The 20,056-nt window shown below is 38.6% G+C and overlaps 1 protein-coding gene and 1 long non-coding RNA gene across 2 annotated transcripts in view; both read left to right on the top strand.

The window, feature by feature from the left end:
- Positions 1–20,056, top strand: part of LOC121892411 (NLR family CARD domain-containing protein 3-like) — a 60,480-nt gene that overhangs the window by 12,970 nt on the left and 27,454 nt on the right. The gene's annotated exons all lie outside the window — the stretch shown is intronic.
- LOC121891750 lies at positions 5,944–11,580 on the top strand. The gene is made up of 6 exons (XR_006094122.1): positions 5,944–6,030; positions 8,586–8,722; positions 8,803–8,889; positions 10,919–10,988; positions 11,127–11,309; positions 11,469–11,580. It is a non-coding gene; the product is annotated as an uncharacterized LOC121891750 (long non-coding RNA).

Here is a 20,056-nt window from a genome sequence, read left to right as displayed (position 1 = left end):
AGGTCGTTTTTTTGTTTTTTAAATTTTGGGCAAAAAACAAAAAACATTCAGCTTGATTTCTTGTTTTCTGTTCTTGCTGACAGAACAAATTTACCACTCAATGTTTCGTTTTCGTTGGTGGGTGGGCCTTCAGCACCTCCTTGTTTCTGATTTGCCAGTGTGCTATATCAACAGGAAGGTGACATGTGTGAAGGATCATCCAGACAGATTTGATCACTGGCCTCAGCTGCTGTGTAGCAAGGGTCTGACTGGTCGCTGTTACTGGGAGGTCGAGTGGAGAGGAAGAGTTAATATATCAGTGAGTTACAGAGGAATCAGCAGGAGAGGAGACAGTAATGACTCCTGGTTTGGAGCGAATGATCAGTCCTGGTGTCTGTACTGCTCTGATGGTGGTTACTCTGTTTGGCACAATAACAATGGAACATCCATCTCCTCCTCCTCCTCCTCTGTCTCTAACAGAGTAGCAGTGTATGTGGACTGTCCTGCTGGAACTCTGTTCTTCTACAGAGTCTTCTCTGACACACTGATCCACCTCCACACCTTCAACACCACATTCACTCAGCCTCTGTATCCTGGGTTTGCAGTCAGGCGTGACAGGTTTGGTTCCTCAGTGTCTCTGTGTTCTCTGTAAGAGGGAGAGTCTCCTCCTGTTAGAAAAACTTTCTCATGTTATTTAGTATCAACCTGATCTCTCACCAACATGGTTTCCTCATGACTGACAGTTTGTTTGTCAGTCACATATAAACACATTTAAAAAGCTGTAAAAAAGAAGCTGATGTTCTCAGAGCAGATAGCTCAGTCTGTTAGAAGACTGTTTGGAGGTCTGGAGGTCGTGGGTTTGATCCTTATGAGTCTCAGTGAATTTTGAAGTCCAACACCCAAAGTGAAACTCAGAAGCTCTCAGAGAGAAAACCACCACCGGCTGAAAGTTTACTGAAACGTCAAGTTGTGACAAAGGTTTTTATACATGTTGGAAGAGTTTTGCCAACTAACTATGAGACACATATTGACAGTAAGTATCTGCTGGCCTATAGAGGCACTTTGGTGTTTCTCCTCTTATTTGTTTTTTGAGGGGGTTCTTGTTCAATTAGTTGTTTTTTTAATCATATGTTCAATTCAGAAACCAACATGTTTTTATGTGTCTCTACTGGATGTGCATGTAGAGCTGTAAATAAACCATAGACTGTATAAAAATATGGACGTAGTTACCGTGACGTCACCCGTTGGTTTCTGAAGAACGGTTTTGAAGCTCAAAGTGAGCCGCTCCAGCCATCGCCATCTTGGCAGTACGTGACTCTGCCTAACTCCCAGCCAATCAAAAATGGGCAAAGAGGCGGGCCAGCCTCAAGTGGCCATTCAACTGCAGTTTTTGGCACTTCCGCATTGGCTTCATTTTTCAGCCCCAGAGGTTGCCGCTTGAAATAAACATTATCATTAATTGATTCATCAATTCATGGTTTTGTCTATAAAATGTCAGGAAATTGTGTAAATTGTGTAAAATGCTGGTTCTAATTTCACGGAGTCAAAGGCGACGTCTTTAAATGTCTCTCTTTTGTCTGAACTAAAGTCCAGAAGTAAAATATTCTGTTTATTATCATGGAAGACAAAGAAAAGTGTTCTATCTTCACACCTGAGAAGCTAAAACCAGAAAATATTTGCTTCAAAATGATTCAAATGATTATTAAGTGTTAATGTTGTTAAGAGAGGGTAAAAGTGTGTAATTATTGTTGTAGCTATTTGTTGATTTTATGCCTACCCACTGGCTGAATGCTGGTATGACCTTATGATGGAGAAGGGGGCATGATTTCCATTCACCATCAATAGGTATAAATTTGGGTAACTGAACAACGACTGAAAAGAAAAAAATAAATAAATAAAGGAGGTTGCCTCCACAAGTGTGCTGACAATGTATCGTCAGAAACCATCTTTTAGTTTTAATCTTGTTTAGGATGATAGACTGGTCAGCAGGATGAAGCAATGTAATTAAGGTTTAAGCTCTAAGAGTTCTTGTTGTATGGTTGTTTCAAGTATCCTTATATTATATCACTTTTTATCACTTTTTACAAGTCAGATTACACCTTCAACATCTCATTTACATTCACACACACACATAAATCCGCCTTCTCATCCTCGTTTACATTTATGTCCACTCACTCCACCCTCCCTTACATACTCACTTACATTTACACACACAAATGTGTCTCAGCTCTGCTTGTAGTTCCTGCTCATGTCCACCAGGTGGCGCCATTTGAGCAGAAACAGCAGCTGACAGATGAAACTTTGTTTCTGTTTGAAGGTTCTTATGTGTTTTATTTCACATCATTTCATATCAATAAACTAACATCTACAGTTGTTCTAATATAAATAATGTTAGGAACTACAGGACACAAACACGCTGTTGTTTCTTTGCTTTTTATCAACGTTTAATAATCGATCGAGCTGTTTGATTATGTGGCTCCTCTTGATTCGCTCTTTGTTCTCTTCATTTATCAAACATTTCAATAAAGTTCTGAGAAGAAACAACATCAAGTGACGTCATCATGTTTCTGACGGGATTGATCACAACGTGTCAGTAAGTTGCGATGGATCAATCGATCGATTGGCTTCAGCAACTCCTGGATGAGTTCTGACCTCAGATCAGATGTGTTTCATGTTCCTGCAGATCAGGAAATGTTGATAATAAATCTATAAAACACACATTAGTGCTAAAATAATGCAGTAAATGTCAGTGTGAATATCTTATATATACTTGTTCATTACACTGACAGCATGCAGTTTATCTTTTCACCAGCAGAGGGCGCCAACGCTTCATCAATGAAGAGTAATACTCCACCTTTAATGCACATATTAGACACATTCTAGCTGTACTGATCAATAATCAATCATTATTCCTCCAGTTATGATATGAATGACAAAGCAGCTGTAAGTGAGTCACATGTGATAATAATAAAGATAAAGATGTGTTAAAGCATCTTTTTTTTAATAGTTGTATACTTTATTGATCCTGTAGGAACAATCTGTATTCATGGCTGTGCTCGAAAAACTACATTTCAACTTTACAATATAGTCACATTGTTTCTGGAATATTGACGTAAAAAGGTTGAATATCTTGTAAACAATCTCATTTTGTTAACATGGTTATTTACATACATGAAGATTTTATAAATAAGCATTAAAACATGAACTGACCTTCTCTCTAAAATCTTATTAGTCTACAATTTATCAGTCATAAAGTCTGATGACATTCTGCAAGACTTTATGTAAAGGACTAGCTATTTATTGATGTCTTTCATTTCATTCAGCTGTTAGAATTAGTTTTTAATTGTAACATCATGTGACTCCGTTTTATTGGAGCTAATAATTGTTGTGTGATGGCAGCTTGAAGTTTGGAATAAAGTTTAGTTTATTCTTGTATTTCAGTCGTAACTTTAATGGGAAACAGCTGGACTTGATGGGAGTAAGTGTTGTTTTTGTTGCTTTACACTCCCCTGACATTGACTTGTTTCCCCCTGATAGGTCACTGAGAAGCCCTTCTTTCTTCCGCTGACTTCCTGCGGTCCACATTATTCCCTTCATATTAAAATAATCAACCGAATAGTCAAATATGCTTTGCTGATGTGACGCTCCAGGACTGAATATAGTGTAATGGTGTGTTCAGACCAAACCAAAACCATTGGCACAGGTCAGAAGATGTGAGCTGGGAACTTTCAGAAAGTGTCCACTGACGGGACTCTTCTTCTTCACCCTGTAAATACGTCTGGAAGGTGTTTGTGTTCATATTTGAGGAGTTTGTGTGTGTGGAGTAACAGTTGAAGTGATGTTGATGGTCAGTAGCTGAACACAGTGTTGTTATTACTGTGTCCAACACTTACTGATGACTGACGGCAGGTTTTCCTGCCTGATTCAGCCTGTGGAGGAGGCGGTGATGAGCCGCTGCTCTCCCTGCTGTCTGAGACACTAAATGCGGCTCTGCTCGGCCGGACAGCCGCTGGAGAACAGCTTTGACTTTCTGTGTCTACAGGTGAATATAGAGCTGTTTCTATTTCTTCTACAGGACTGATGTGGAGACAGCAGGGGGTGAGGGGCTTCACTTATTTTATTCAATAAATACTGTAGTATTCAGAAAGACAGCACTCATCTTATTGACACTCCTCCAACATGAATTAGTGTCGCTTCTTTATGGAAATGTGTCATCAAATGTGTTTGGAAGCTCTTTATTGAGACTCACTCATTTAGTTTGGAACTCTTTACAAGTTTTTTGAAGGATCCATCTGCTTTTATAACTTATAGTACATTCACTCCAGTACTGTACTCAAGTACAATCTTCAAGTACTTGGGAAACAGTGATCCACATTTTTTACCACTTTCTGACATTTTATACACCAAACAACTAATCGATTAATCAATAATGAGAATGATTGTTAGTTGCAGCTCCAAACACAGATCACATGAAATGTTTTTTTAAATGACAGAAACTACAACTCAAACTTATCTAACACACACTCATAAAACATCATCAAAGTGATGTTTCATCTCTAATTTTGGAGAAGCAGGTGATATGATTGAACTGATGCTTTCAGCTCTTCTCATGGTCTTTCCTCTACAGATGAAGGTAGAAAGTCTCTGTGAGCTGATGTGGATGAGAATCTGTAACATGATTGATTTTGGATTATTGGATGAGCTGCCACTTCCTGCTCTGACTTGATATAGTAGAGTGTAAAAAGAGGAAATGATTCCTGAGTGCCTCCATCAAATCTACATTTGATTCTTTGCAGTCTGAATTCACATCTTCAAAATAAACAAAGGTTGATGTTTGTTGTCAGTGATCAGGAGATTTATTTGTTCTGAGGTTTTTACAGTATGTTAGAGTCGGAGCAGGAAGGCGGCTGTAGGTTACAGATGTGTTCTATTAAAGCAGCTGATCTTTGAGCTCTGAGCTGCAGGTTCACACTGGTTTATGGTTTTATTGGTGTCCAGGTTCAGTGTTTCAGTGTGACAGCAGCCTGCAGACACAGAGGACTGATGAAACTCTCAGATGAATAAAGCTCTAAACAGACCTGGTCCAGACAGCAGAGAGCTGCAGAGAGACCACGTTCATGGGAATAAGTTGAGTAAGTGGAACTTTGTTTGGTTTGAATTCTTTTCATCACCATCTCTAATGTTTCCTCTTCATCACAAACAAGCTGCTCTTTGTTTGTTGGTGTGTTCCAACAAACTTCCAGAACAGAAGAAGACTCATCATTTCATCACTGATTTCTCATGTCTTTGTTAATGACTCGATGCCACAAAGTTCATCCAACAGCAAATAGTCAGAATGACAGCTGACTGCCTTTAAATCAGAGTTTAGATGTAGAAACACTCATTTGATTTGCTGATGACTGAAGAATAATAATGAACCTGCCTGTGTGTCTTCATCAGGTGCTACAGCTTACCAACATGGAAAGGCATTACACTCAACACTTCACATTACAGTTGATACTGTTTCATCCTCGCTGTTCAGTCTGACTGTGATTCAGTTAAACATTGACTCATAATAAAGGTATCAAAGTAGAATCCTGATATCAGATCCTGATGCAGAAACTGGACTTCAGTCTGGACTTTGATACTCTAGTTGTTTTTGAAGGATTATAATTCATGTTCATTGAGGCGTCCGTTGGAATAACTTTTATCAGCACTATTTTATAAGACAAAGAACTCAATGACCTGTCAGTTAAATTTCTTAAATCTCATGAATCTAAATGTAACGTTCAGCTTCTCTTCACATGAACGTCATGATGAGTTATTTTTTCTAACAGCACTCACTTAAACACTGAGAAACCATCAATACAACAATAAATATACAAATACTTGAAGAATAAATGAGTGACAAACATCCATAAAGTGTCATCATGTTGTGAGTCTTCCTACCTGTCCCTCCTCCTCTACAGGTGGAGCTCTGACTCATTCCAGGAAACAGCTCACCTGTGGCAAACACTTTTCTGACAGACATGGAGTGGAGAGTCTTTGTCTTCAGCAGTTTGGATGTTAACTGTAAGTTTGCTTTGTTTCATAGTTGAACTTTCTCTTTAGTAACTTCAGGGTTTGTTTCTTGTTGTATGATATTTTTTTCTTATCAGAAAGTTTGGAGAACCCTCACGTCTCATGTTTGGAGAACTCTCATGTTTCTTCAGCTCTCAAAAATCAAACTAAATCTACTTTTTTAAGGTTGTTTCCAGCAGCGTAATGTCAGACACTACAGTATAGGCCTGCTACTGTTTACTGTGAAAGCTTTAAATCAAATGTTTTGTATTGAATGATGTGGAGGGACAGTCAGAGGATGTCATCAAGTTCAGTGTTGTTACAATAACATGCATACTAGGGATGCATGATATTATTGGCACGTCATCGGTATCGGCCGATAAAATCTCTAAAATGAAATATTGGCATCGGCCATTTCTGCCGATTATGAGAGGCCGATTTGTTGCCTTCTCCTCAGCCGCCTGACTGTGCTTCCCTCGACGGACTGTTTCACACTGACGATGCCGATGCTTCCTCCGCAGGCTCCACTTCACTCAAGCTGCCCGTCAGAGCCGCTGCTACCTCCCACTTTAACCTGAATAACAAACCGAGGCTAATGTTAGCTAGGAGGCTAGCAGAGGCTAGCTGGCTGTCTTACCTCCTGCCATGCTGCGGCTAATGCTCCGCTGGCCTCTCAGCTAACGTTAGCCCCGGTTTGTTATTCAGGTTAAAGTGGGAAGAAGCAGCGGGTCTGTCGGGCAGCTTGAGTGAAGTGGAGCCTGTGGATGAAACACCGGGACCGTCAGGGAGAGACAGGGCTCTTCTCATTTCTCTATTTTGTGCCTTCTCGTCTCCTCTCTCCTCCATCCTCCTGCCCGTGCCATGTTTAAGGATGTCTCAATTCCTAAAATGCATCTCGAGGAGAGAGGAACGAGGAGAGAGGAGGCTTGCCAGAGGAGTTATAAGCGAGGATACACAGGTGTATCCTTTGCGGAAGTTTTTCGACTCCCGTGACGTATAAAAGAGGCGACACACAGCTGGAACAAACCATTTGTAGTGCTTCACACAATAAGATATATAAAGGATATGTGTGCATGTGCGCACATGTTAAATAAAACATAACAATGTATGACATCCGTACATACTTGTCATATTATGCCATGTTGTAATTTGAATTAAAAGTAAATATATAAGTTGTCATGAACAGTGTTATGCTCATCTGTCAGAGATCATAAAATACAGCAGTAGGCTGTAATACAACAATGGACAGATGATGCAGCTCTGCTGCACGTTATATATAATTGACATGACAGCTCTGAAGCGAGGATGTCTCATTTTGTTAAATGTCTGTTGCCTCAACTCCTCTCTCCTTGTGTCTCCTCCTCACCTCCTCCGCTCACATCTCAGGTGGGAGGGACTAAGACGCGATTAGAGGAGGCGAGGAAAGGAATCGAGGATGTACAAACTGAGAAATGAGAAGAGGGGCTAGTTCGTCGAGGAGCTGCTAAATTCAGCTGCACAGATAGGAAACACCTCGGCTGACAGGATGTACCACTCTGTTTGGGGGGGGACTTTTTGGTTTATAACGGCAGTTGGCAACCAGCGTATTAGATGCATTACTTTCACCTTCTGCTCTGGAGTGAGGACCAGAGATTCCAACACATTAATCCTGTCTGTCTACTATACTCAATGAAAACTCTACTGCTCCACCCACTTGGCAGGTTCTTTAAAGTTTTAAGGTTTCCTATATTCTTCCTTCATATATTGTCTTTCTTGATCATACTTAGTACAATCTATGCTTGCATGCATAATAGTCTCCTCAGCCATCTGGAAAAAACATGTGCATATATATATTGGTATTGGCATCGGCAATCGGCCACAGTGAGTTGGAAATATCGGCATATCGGATATCGACAAAAAATCCAATATCATGCATCCCTAACGCATACAGTCCACTTCTGTTCTTGCTTTATAATGACTTATTACTGGTATATGCAGTTAGACAGGAGCTGATGATGTGTGTATTTATTGCTTCATATATCTTTGCAATCAGAGTTCATCTGTAACTACTGAGTTTCTCTCAGAAGTTCACGTGTACCATCACCACATTAAAATACTGTCGGCTTTATGTACAATTTGATCAATTTTAAACTACTCAATTAAAAAAGGCTATAAAATAGTTTCACTTTACACCAAATGACATTTTATCTGCATTGTAAATGTCTCACAGCAGTTAAAATCTAACATCTTTTAAGTCTGATAATCCCGACAAACTGTCTGTGCTGCACAACTGTCATTAAGGACTGGATGTTAGACAACTTCATAGTTGCTGAGTATTGGGTCCCTTTCCTCAGCTGTTCAGTCTAACTTAAGAAATGTTGGCGTCATATTTGGTCAGGCTATGCATTGTGATCAGCATATTAAATCACTGACATGTACATGTTTTTCCCATCTACGAAATATCTCAAAACTCAAGTTCATCGTATCACAACCGGAACTCGTAATGATTTGGACTATCACAGGAGGAGCAGCTGATATTTAGGATGTGACAGGAGAAATGATGTAAAGGATTTGTGTTTTCTCTTCAGATGAAGGCAGAAAGTGTGTGTGACTGATGTGGATGTGACTTCAGCAGCATGAATCAGTGTGAGGACAGAAAGAAGGGAGTCCCTCCTGCTCAAAGCTCTCTATGTTGGGAACATGACAGCCAGACCAAAGCTCAGAGGTAAGATGAGGATCTCTAACTGTCCATCACTGTTCTCCACCATCATTATTCACACTTAAAGCTCTGTGTGTGTTTTGTAGAAGCCCAGAGCTACAAAGACCAGACTTTGCTAGATTTTGGCCTTTTCGCTCCATTAATTTTAAAGGACTACCTCCTGCTGCAAAGAGGTGAGCTGTAACTAAAATTTTAAATGTAACTGACTCAGTGTTAAATGTTTTTATTAAAGGTTTTATCAAACATCTCTTTTCAAATTTTGTCACAATTTATGAGAAAAGCAGCTGCAAAATTAAACATATTTGGCTGCAATAATCACAAAAAAATGCCTGGAGGGATGTGTTGGTAATTGAACCTGAACCTGAACCCAGCTGTGTGTCCTTCAAGAGCAACCAGTCAAAAGATTTTGATATTCATTTTAAACTACAACATTCACTCGATAAAGAGTAGGTTGCTCTCAGTATTAAAATCAGGTTATTGGACAATATCAGGTAAAATCTAAATCAGGATAAATAGTTCTCAGTTTAATTATTTGAGATTTGGATCATTTATTGATATTTCTGATGTGAGTAAGTTTAGCTCCATAACAGATCCATGATGTTGGTAACTAGATAATAAGTAGTAAATAAGTAAATAAGTCAAATTAAGCATGTTTTAAAGAAGAATTCACTTCTGAAACTATCAGTTCTATTGATTCTTGATCATTTTATAGTGATGATGGACAGAGCAGATCAGTGTGAATGTCAGAGTTTACAAAAAATGTCCTTAAGACATGTTGAAATTAAAGATGAAAACTTTATGGGGTTTACCAACCATCGAGCACGCTGAGTGACCCAAAACAAACACACCCACAACCTTTTTTTGACTATACTGTATTAAAATGACCCTCCACCCAAAATCTCTCTCTTGATTATAACTCAGCTCCTGTAAGCTCATTAAAAGTTGTTAGTTTTCTTCTCAGAGACCAGCAGCTGTGGTCAGCTTGGGTTCTTGTCAGTTTCAGACACTGTTAATATTAGTCGCTGGCAGGATGAGCTAAAGGAAGCAGTGTGTTAACCACATCAAACAACTGCAGGAGAACCATTAGTATCACTAACAGGAAGGGCTGTCAACAAAAATGCCTGCAGAACATGGAAACAGTTTTTCAACATCAGAGCATATTTGATAAAGGCCAAACAAAATATGTTATTTACAATTATAGAAACACCTGCAGAACACAAAGAATTATCCAGACAGCACAGAACATATTTAATAAAAACCAATCAAAATATTTCATTTACATGTATTCGTCAGATGCTTTTGTCCAAAGTGACGTCCAAATGAGTTACAATCCAAGACAGTAGATCAAGGAGAAGCCTTAGAGAATAAGAACCCAAACACTAATTTACCACGAGCTGAGATTTAAGGAGTTCATGCATTTGTGTCCCTGGCTGAGCGTCAGCTTCACCCCTCCAGGTACTGCACACTGCATTGAATATAGCTCTACCCATACAGTTAATCATGTTTAAGTTTAACAGTTAATTCATATACAACTCCCTGGATACTACTGTGTTGTGTACAGTAGGTGTATTAAATCGCTGACCGATTTAGTCTCAGTGTGGTCTGGGTGCTGAACACAAATTATCTTGTGTTTCTATCAGGAGGAAGCTGGACAAACCTGAACCCAGTTGTGTGTCTATGAACAGTGATCAGTCTATGGGTTGTCCTTATAACTTCAAAGATGGATACCACTCTGATGAGGATTTCAAACTGATAACAAAAACAAAACGATGTGTTTTCATCAGACACTTATCATATCTCCTGTTTTTTAAAATCTTTACTGACTCAGATGAACTTCTCTGAGCAGCATTCACATTCACACAGTCAAACACATTCATACTGGGAGCTGCCCAGTACAACCAGTCTGATACAACTGTGGCTCTGGCTGCCTTACTTTAGGGCACTTTAGTAGTGTACAATGAGGGAGGAAGTGATTTATGGAGGGTTGGTGAGAACTGTTGGGACTAAACCAAACTGACTCTGAGCTGAAAGCTACAAACAGACAGCTGTTGATTCTCAGTGGGATCAGCAGGACTAGTAAAGCTTTACCACTCCAGGGAGTCATCTGATCCTCTGTTCACATCCAAATATCACTTGATTGCTTGTGTTTGTTTCTGTGTGGACAGACATAATGTGAGCTCATTCTTCATGATTCCTCCACAGAGTGGACCAGGAGGATCCCAGTGGTCAGTCTGCCCAGCAGCATCAAACACACAGGGTGATCATATATGCGGTCTGTACATTTACAACTACTTTTACCTCTATTATGTTCACAATCATCTCCATGCTGTGCTTTGTAGACCAGAGGATTGTCAGTCTGTGCCTAATGATTTTGGTTTGAGTGTGTCATTCATATAGTCTTCTGTTCCAGGTATGCAACAGATGAGTCCAGATTACCCAGAATGCTTAGAGAGTCAGAGTGATGAGGAGGAGGTGTTGGATGGTGAGGAAGAAGAGCAGAGGAGGAGGAGCAGCAGAGAAGAATTTCTGAAGATCACTTTGCAGTCTCTGAGGAGAATGAAGCAGGAGGAGCTGGCTGACCGTCTGCAGAGCAGTAAGAGGGTTTCTTTAAAGATTTAACATGCTGGATAAATGAGACATTTACTGATGTCTCAAGAGATGGAAGAACAGATGTTCATATATGCATTTGTTAGGGGATTAAATATTTGCCTGATACTTATTTATTCATCCTTTTTTTTGTATTGTCATTCAGAAACTCCTACTCCAGTTGGTCAACGTGAACTCAAGTCTAACCTGAAGAAGAAGTTCCAGTGTGTGTTTGAGGGGATTGCTAAAGCAGGAAACCCAACCCTTCTGAATCAGATCTACACAGAACTCTACATCACAGAGGGAGGGACTGCAGAGGTCAATGATGAACATGAGGTCAGACAGATTAAAAAAACATTCAGGAAACCAAACAGACCAGAAACAACAATCAGACAAGAAGACATCTTTAAAGCCTCACCTGGAAGAGATGAACCAATCACAACAGTGATGACAAAGGGAGTGGCTGGCATTGGGAAAACAGTTTTAACACAGAAGTTCACTCTGGACTGGGCTGAAGACAAAGCCAACCAGGACATTAGGGATGTGCAGAGATCCCAGTATTTGTATTTGTTTCTGTATTTGTTGAGGCAGCAAAATTATTTGTATTTGTATTTGAATAAAAGTAGAAAGAGGCTTAGAAATCCTGTTTTTGTTTTATGACACAATTTTAGAAAATTAAAGTGTTACAAGAAGTGTTCATGAATAAATTAACTTACAAAGGAGGTCCCCACACCGGGTCTTGAACTGGAGTCTCCCAGGTCATAGACGACTGCGCTGACTACTGAGATAAAACTTTACTCATCGCCTCATGCCGACAGACCTCTACCTATTTATACACCCATAACACAGAGACAGCACACTGTGTAACGTGTAGGGAGGGACTTCAAAGGCGATTATTGCTTTGCACTTTTTCTTTATTGCCTATTTTTTACAACCTAACTTTGTGGAAAGGAGAAGGGGAACAACAGGTTATGGAGAGTCCCTTAAGAGCACTTCGCTTGTGTCAGTAGCTCAGCTTTATCTCTGGGGAACACCCCCAACAAATAATTTTTAAAATATTTGTATGAAACAATAATATAAAACCCACTATTTGTGCTTTGCTGAATAATGTATTTGTATTCGGGCACACCCCTACAGGACATACACTTCACATTTCCATTCAGTTTCAGAGAGCTGAATGTGCTGAAAGAGAAAAAGTACAGCTTGGTGGAACTTGTTCATCACTTCTTTCCTGGAACCAAAGAAGCAGGAATCTGCAGGTTAGAAGAGTTCCAGGTTATGTTCATCTTTGACGGTCTGGATGAGTGTCGACTTCCTCTGGACTTCCACAACAATGAGATCCTGACTGATGTCACAGAGTCCACCTCAGTAGATGTGCTGCTGACAAACCTCATCAAGGGGAAACTGCTTCCCTCTGCTCGCCTCTGGATAACCACACAACCTGCAGCAGCCAATCAGATCCCTCCTGAGTGTGTCAGCATGGTGACAGAGGTCAGAGGGTTCACTGACCCACAGAAGGAGGAGTATTTCAGGAAGAGATTCAAAGATGAGGAGCAGGCCAGCACAATCATCTCCCACATCAAGACATCACGAAGCCTCCACATCATGTGTCACATCCCAGTCTTCTGCTGGATCACTGCTTCAGGGTCAAAGACGAGACAAGCCTTTTTTTGGGTCCAGATACATTAAATTAACAAAAAGAGAAGTAAATGCATTTATAACATATAGTAACAAGTTACACTATATTGTCCACTTTATCATTTCACTCATATTTGGAGAAAATGAAGTGGAAACATATGTATGAAATAATGTCATGAAGTGCAAAATTGTCATTCAGTGTAATGGTCCGAACTTCAATATCACTGTTACATTTTTAACTAAATATATAAAATTCTAAATAAAAGTACACTTTCACTTTCTAGGCATATTTTTATGAGTGCCACTATTGTTATACTAAAAGGATTTTGTATTATTGTTTTGTTTTGATATTAAAATCATCAGGGGACTTTTGTCCCAAATATTCGGTTCATTAGAGGTCATTCAGTGTAATGAGATCACCATTTTGAAATCATATCACAAACTGATAGTCATGTGATAATCTGTGACATCATCAAAAGGACCCCTGAAGACCCATGAGGTGATAAGGTAAAGTGAGTTTATCTCTCATGAAATACAAATCCACGTCATTCAGTGAAATGCCAAAAACCACTTTTATAGTCAGGTAGATTTAGATTTTTATCTAAACACATGTATTTTTTTAGATAACTGTAATTAACTTTGTAGGTCAAGGTCATTATTTGATATAGGTGGCTTAGTGTTTGCCTGTAAAATGTGTTTAAGTATAAAAATGTCATTTTTAGTGTAATTCAGTTCAGCACTGTGTCATTCATATAATACTAGTGATGATGATGTATAATAATGATAAAAATGATCATAACAACAACAACAACTATAATAGTAATTTATTATTATTATTATTATTATTATTATTATTATTATTATTATTATTATTATTATTATTATTATTATTATTATTATATTCTTTCATTCACGGTTGCTGTAACTTATCACATTTTGTTTAAATTTTAGTAAACTATTTGTTTTAAATGTCATAATTATAAATAAAAATAATTATGACATTTGGGCACTGAGCAGAAATTATCTTGTGTTTCTATCAGGAGGAAGCTGGACAAACCTGAACCCATGACAAAAATAAAGTTTTTGTTATATTGAATCACTTTTATTGGTTTTTGTAGATGCCTTCCAACAAAGCGGCAGTTGCCAGGCGTAGGCAGAAGATACAGACCCAGTGGCTCGTGCACAGATGCAGACAAAAGTTTACTACTTCAGATCAGATACAAAAGCTATTGTATCTGAGCCAGAACCTTTGACAATGAGGCAGTCCAAACTCACTGGTTCAGACTGGGACAAGTTTTGTGAGTAGTCAGAGGAACTGCGTGTGTGTATTTCTGTGTCTGTGTGTTGGGGGATTCTGAAAATTGGTATCCATGAAATAATTCTTGGTTAATAATAATTATACCCATATTATTAACTGTGTGTATTTTGTTCAGGCTGCTATGCACCAAGTGTTTTCTTGTTTGTTAAGTTTAATGTTCTACCTCAACTTCAAGGGGATGTATTATGCTTTTCCTTATTTTCAGACATATATATATAATGTCACAATGTAGGATGTTCATGTTAAAAGTGGCCGACGTGTCAAATAACGAGGTAAACGTATGTAGCAGTAACCCCTGTGAGAAAAAAACAGCAGCTTCAGGCTGCTCTGAACGCTAAGTTTCCAACAGTTTTTTCTATTTTCAGCCCAAGCTGATGTCAGCTCGTGATGTTTTTTCTTTATATGGACATCTGCTACGTGCACAGCATGTGAGTTCGCTGCTCCACTCCGAGAGTACTTACGCCAAGCCATGACGCCACTACACAGCACAGCAAAGTAAAATAAGTAGTCATTGAAAAGCTTTTAATTTGAAGCAGTAAAGCAGGAAATGTTTGGTTTGCAATGATGGTAAAGTTCCACAACACTGATAGGTAAAGCTGGCCAATCAGAACAGAGTGGGCTCATCGGGAGGGGGGCCTTAAAGAGACAGGAGCTAAAACGGAGTGTAAGAGAAACTGTATACATTAAGGAGCTGCATGAAGGGCCTGTATAAGATAAATATGGAGTTTTTTGAACTGTAAATCATGCGGAGCTACTCTTGTGGAGTCCAAAAATAAAAAATTTACAGCTGAAATGAGCATAATAGGTCCTCTTTAAGATTGATTACATCTGTTACACCTATTTTTATCTAGGCTACCAGCCTATCTATGTCTGTGTGTCATTTACATGAAATTAAATACTTAAATGAACTGTTACCTTTTGCTAAGACCAATGTACTACATTGTATATTTTAAGATTTTTAAATAAGGACATGATTAATGAGTTATATTGTGTCACCAGTTTGTATTTCAGATTGTTCGCTACATTTTGATTGGCTATATACGCTTGAAATTTATTAAGGCATTGTTTTCCTACCTGTTATGCACATTGAAAAAGATTTTTTTTAAACAGATTTCAATTTGGTGCAAAAACGTCTTACTGGCAAATGGGTAAAACTTAGTGGGTAGAAGAAAATCAGCAGTGTTAAGATTTCAAATTACCATTAATTAGTTTTTTTTTAGTTTCAATGAAGTGCTTAAATATAGTACTTTTTAAAATTATATACATCCTCTCAATTTTCTACTAAAAATGTAGGTTGGTTACCATTTTTTGCTAAAAAAAAATATTACAGTTAAATAATATACACTCTAATGTCCTGAACAAAGAAGAAATTTTAAGTTGTAGGATAGTTTTATTTTTTTGGTGCTTGAAAACCCAGTTTCGTCTTTGACCCTTCAGTTCTGGAGGATGTGCTGAAAAGAAGAGAGGGAGGAGAGCTGCCCAAGACCCTGACTAAGACTGTCTGGAGGTTTGGAGATCATGGGTTTGATCTTTTCATGTTTCTTGACTTGGACCCATTGCTGAAGTTTCTTTTTTCTCCAGTGCATCCTCTGGTTTTAGATTTTACAGCACAGTGAATAAGACATGAAGGGGTGGACAGTTGGACTAGCCTAATGGTTAGAGAAGAGGACTGGTGTCCAGTAGATCCCCAAAATGAAACAAATGAGCAGATCATGAGTTCAATAATATCGCAGATGACTTTTTCTTTTTTATTTTTTCATTTGTTATGAGAACAGTAGAGATGAGAAATCTAAGGTTGAACAAGCTCCAACTTTTGTCAGGAGGAATAGCTCAACAGGATGAGCTGGTTACATGGTGCAGTCATAACAGACTTGATGTTGTTTCAAATCCTTGTTCAGGTGCAGCCCTCAATTTTTACTGTTGAGCTTCTTCTCAGATAAAGACAGAAATAGGAGAACCAGCAATAAGGTGTTTGTAGGTAGATATAGCTCAGGAGGATAAGCTCTTGTAAGTACCTACACGAAGGAGTGTTGGTTTGAATTCCTGTTCAAGCACTGATCAAATTCTTTAGTGTTTGGCTTCTTCTCAGATGAAACAGAAATAGGAGAATGAGAACATAGTTAGTTGTAGGTAGTTATAGCTCAGTGCGATGAGCTCCCGCAGATACTCAGCCTTTGTAGAGTTGATTTGATTCCTGATTGAGAACAAGTGTCAAAACTAAAGCAAAGTCTTTCAAAATAGAACAGAGCACAAATACTGCCCCCTGCAGGCTGCTCTGAATTAAAACAATTCAACTCTAACAAGTGGAATTGAGTGATAATCAATCAACAACACCCACATCCAGAATGTGACACAAACATAAAACATGTAAGTAGTTTCTAAACTGACTATAGCATAAGTCCTTGAACAAGAACCCCCCCCCCCCCCCCCCCCCCCCCCCCAAAAAAAAAAAAAAAAACAAATATGAGAAAATACATGCACTGGTTAAAGCAAGTTACTGAATAAAATAAAAACACTCAACTGTCTCTATGGTCCAGCAGCTACTTACTGTCATTATTATGTGTTAAACTTAGTTGGTAAAACTCTTCCGACATTTTTAGAAACATTCGTCTCAGTAAAATATCAGCTTCACCTGGTTTCCTGTCCCATAACCCCCTGCTTCCACCTCTCTGAAACATCGGGGGAGGACAAACATTTGTTGCTTTGACAGTTTCTGACACAGTTTTTAGTCTGTCCTCATCAAACCCAGAACCTCAAAACTTCCAGAGCAGCCTTCTAACCCACTGAGCCACCTGCACTGCTGCACTGATCATAGGTTCTTAGAGCTTTTCAGTCTTTTCTCAGTGTGTCTGACTTTAAAATTAGTTGGCAGACTGAGGATTGAACCCACAACCTTAACATTTCTGAACAGGTATTTTACTCTTTGAGCTACAGGAAGTTTGACTGGATGTGTTTCTCTCACAGTTTTCAGTCTTTCCTCTTCATATTAGACTTCATTCACAGAGGGTCAAAAACACAACTTCATCAGTGATCCTGTAAGCCCCTGAGTTGTGTTGTGACCAGTGATTGTATTTCTTTCATTTCTTAAAGTTCTTGACTTTTTTCTTTGTGTGTTGGACTAGTAAGTATTGAAACGACAATCTTTTAATTACAGAACAGTCATCCAACAGGCTGAGCTATTCGATCTGAGACACTTGTGATCTTGTTTCTTAGAGGTTTTCACTTTTTCCTTTGTGCATAGGCAGGGGTGGACATTTACTTGAGTACTGTACTTAAGTACATTTTTTGAGTATCTGTACTTTACTTGAGTATTATTTTTTTTGGAAATGTATGACTTTTACTCTATTACATTTGAAGGACAAATATTGTACTTTTGACTCCACTACATTTCTATGAAGGTTCCTGTTACTTGTTACTCAGAAGCATAGCTTTGAAGTCAGGGGATGAATTTTCTCTTCTTTACTAAAATGTGATATGATGTGTCCGTCACAGGAGAAAATCCAATCACAGTAAACTACTCCTACACTGTCAGTCAAGTTCAAAGTGCTTTTTAAACAGTTCAATATGAACTTGGCAGTGGTATTGATGGCTAGGGGAGAGAGGAAAGAGGAGCCATAAAATAAGAGACTTGAGGCGTACCCTTAATTTAAGTCTCCTCGCTCCTCGCCTGAACCGGAAGTTGTTCCTGATGCGCCATTTTGACAGGCGTCCCAAGTCTCTTATTCTGCTCCGAGGAGCGAGGAGCGAGGAGACATGAGAGCAGCCTTCACGGAAGTCTTTTATCAGCCGACACGCCCCCTTATTGGATATCAGTTATTGATTGGACGCTGCAGCTGATCAGACTGATCTGATACATCACTGCAGTTTCATACTGAAGTGGAGACAGATTACAGATTAAATTGAAGTGTATCACTCCCAAGTTTTATGTTTATTTGTTTTCTGATTCATCATAGTTAAAAATCTGTTAATTCTCGGTCTGATCAACAAAAGAACCATAAACAACTTTCTTCATTTATTAGAATTTTTTTTTCATGATGTTATTTCCTCCATTAAACTGTTTCTTGCTGACAGACAGACTCTTCCTGACTTTAATTTGATCCATAATAACACTTAAACACATTTATATTTTACATCATTTATCGTCATTTCCATTCAGTCACATGTGAGGCTGAAAATTCCTGAGCGTCGGGTTTGATATGAGTTACATAATTTCCATTTTCCCTGAAACATTTGGCCAAATACATATTTTCCAGTGTTCAGAAGAAATGATCATATTCTGGGTTATTGAATGATGAATTCACTATCAGGATTATCAAAAAATACAGATACAAATAATCAATAAATAGTATAAACACATTCCGCGAGTAGAAATGGTTCCTGTGTGTCTGAGCAGGACACAGTATAAATGCAGAATGCAGGTTGCTATTTAGGTGTTTGTTAAACAGGTGACAGGCTGCAGAGAGGAAACAGCTGCTCTAGCGGTGATAACTGTGCACCTTTATTAGTATTAACACAGTGCACATGTGTGCAGACACAAACTCCATCAGAAGTTTCAACAGCTCTTAAAGCCGACTGACAGCTGATCCAGCTGTGATCAGCTGTCGCCGTCATCAGAAAAGGACGTCGCTTCACATGACGCTTCAGAGGAGAGGACGTCTCATGTCTCTTAAAACAAACTTCCTCGTTTCCTCTCTCCTCGCTTGGTTTCCTTGCGTCTCTCCTTGCATCCACGGTGGTAGGGACTAAGACGCAAGGAAAAGACACTAGTGAGGGAACCGTGGATGCAATTTAAGAGACTTGGGATGCACCCCAGGAGTGTCCATCACAGTGACCCTCCAAGAACAAGGAGGTAGCACAGACTTGCATGTAGGGGGGAGGAAAAGGTTGTATGTTAAGCATGGCTTCTAACTGAACTTACTGTTATATTCATTCATTCATTCATTCATTAAAATACTCCATTACAAGTAAAAATCCTGCGTTAAAAATCCTATTGCAGTAAAAGTACATATGTATTATGAGCTTGATGTAGTTAAAGTGTTGCAGTAAAAGTACATAAGTATTATGAGCTTGATGTAGTTAAAGTATTGCAGTAAAAGTACATAAGTATTATGAGCTTGTTGTAGTTAAAGTATTGCAGTAAAAGTATATAAGTATTATGAGCTTGATGTAGTTAAAGTATTGCAGTAAAAGTACATAAGTATTATGAGCTTGATGTAGTTAAAGTATTGCAGTAAAAGTACATAAGTATTATGAGCTTGTTGTAGTTAAAGTATTGCAGTAAAAGTACATAAGTATTATGAGCTTGATGTAGTTAAAGTATTGCAGTAAAAGTATATAAGTATTATGAGCTTGATGTAGTTAAAGTATTGCAGTAAAAGTACATAAGTATTATGAGCTTGATGTAGTTAAAGTATTGCAGTAAAAGTACATAAGTATTATGAGCTTGATGTAGTTAAAGTATTGCAGTAAAAGTACATAAGTATTATGAGTATTGATGTAGTTAAAGTATTGCAGTAAAAGTAGTGGTTTGGTCCCTCTGACTGATATATTATTATATATGACATCATTAGATTATTAATAGTGAAGCATCAGTGTTAGAGCAGCATGTTACTGTTGTAGCTGCTGGAGGTGGAGCTAGTTTACACTACTTTATATACAGTTAGCTAGTTTAGTCCAGTGGTTCCCAACCTAGGGGTCGGGCCCCTCCAAAGGGTCAGCAGATAAATCTGAGGGGTCGTGAGATGATTAATGGGAGAGGAAAGAAGAAAAAACAAAGTTCTGATACACAAATCTGTTTT

This window comes from Thunnus maccoyii, chromosome 24, assembly GCF_910596095.1.
Source record: "Thunnus maccoyii chromosome 24, fThuMac1.1, whole genome shotgun sequence".
NCBI lineage: Eukaryota > Metazoa > Chordata > Actinopteri > Scombriformes > Scombridae > Thunnus > Thunnus maccoyii.
Note: the sequence above shows the minus strand (reverse complement) of the source record. Positions and strands in the feature narration are given on the sequence as shown.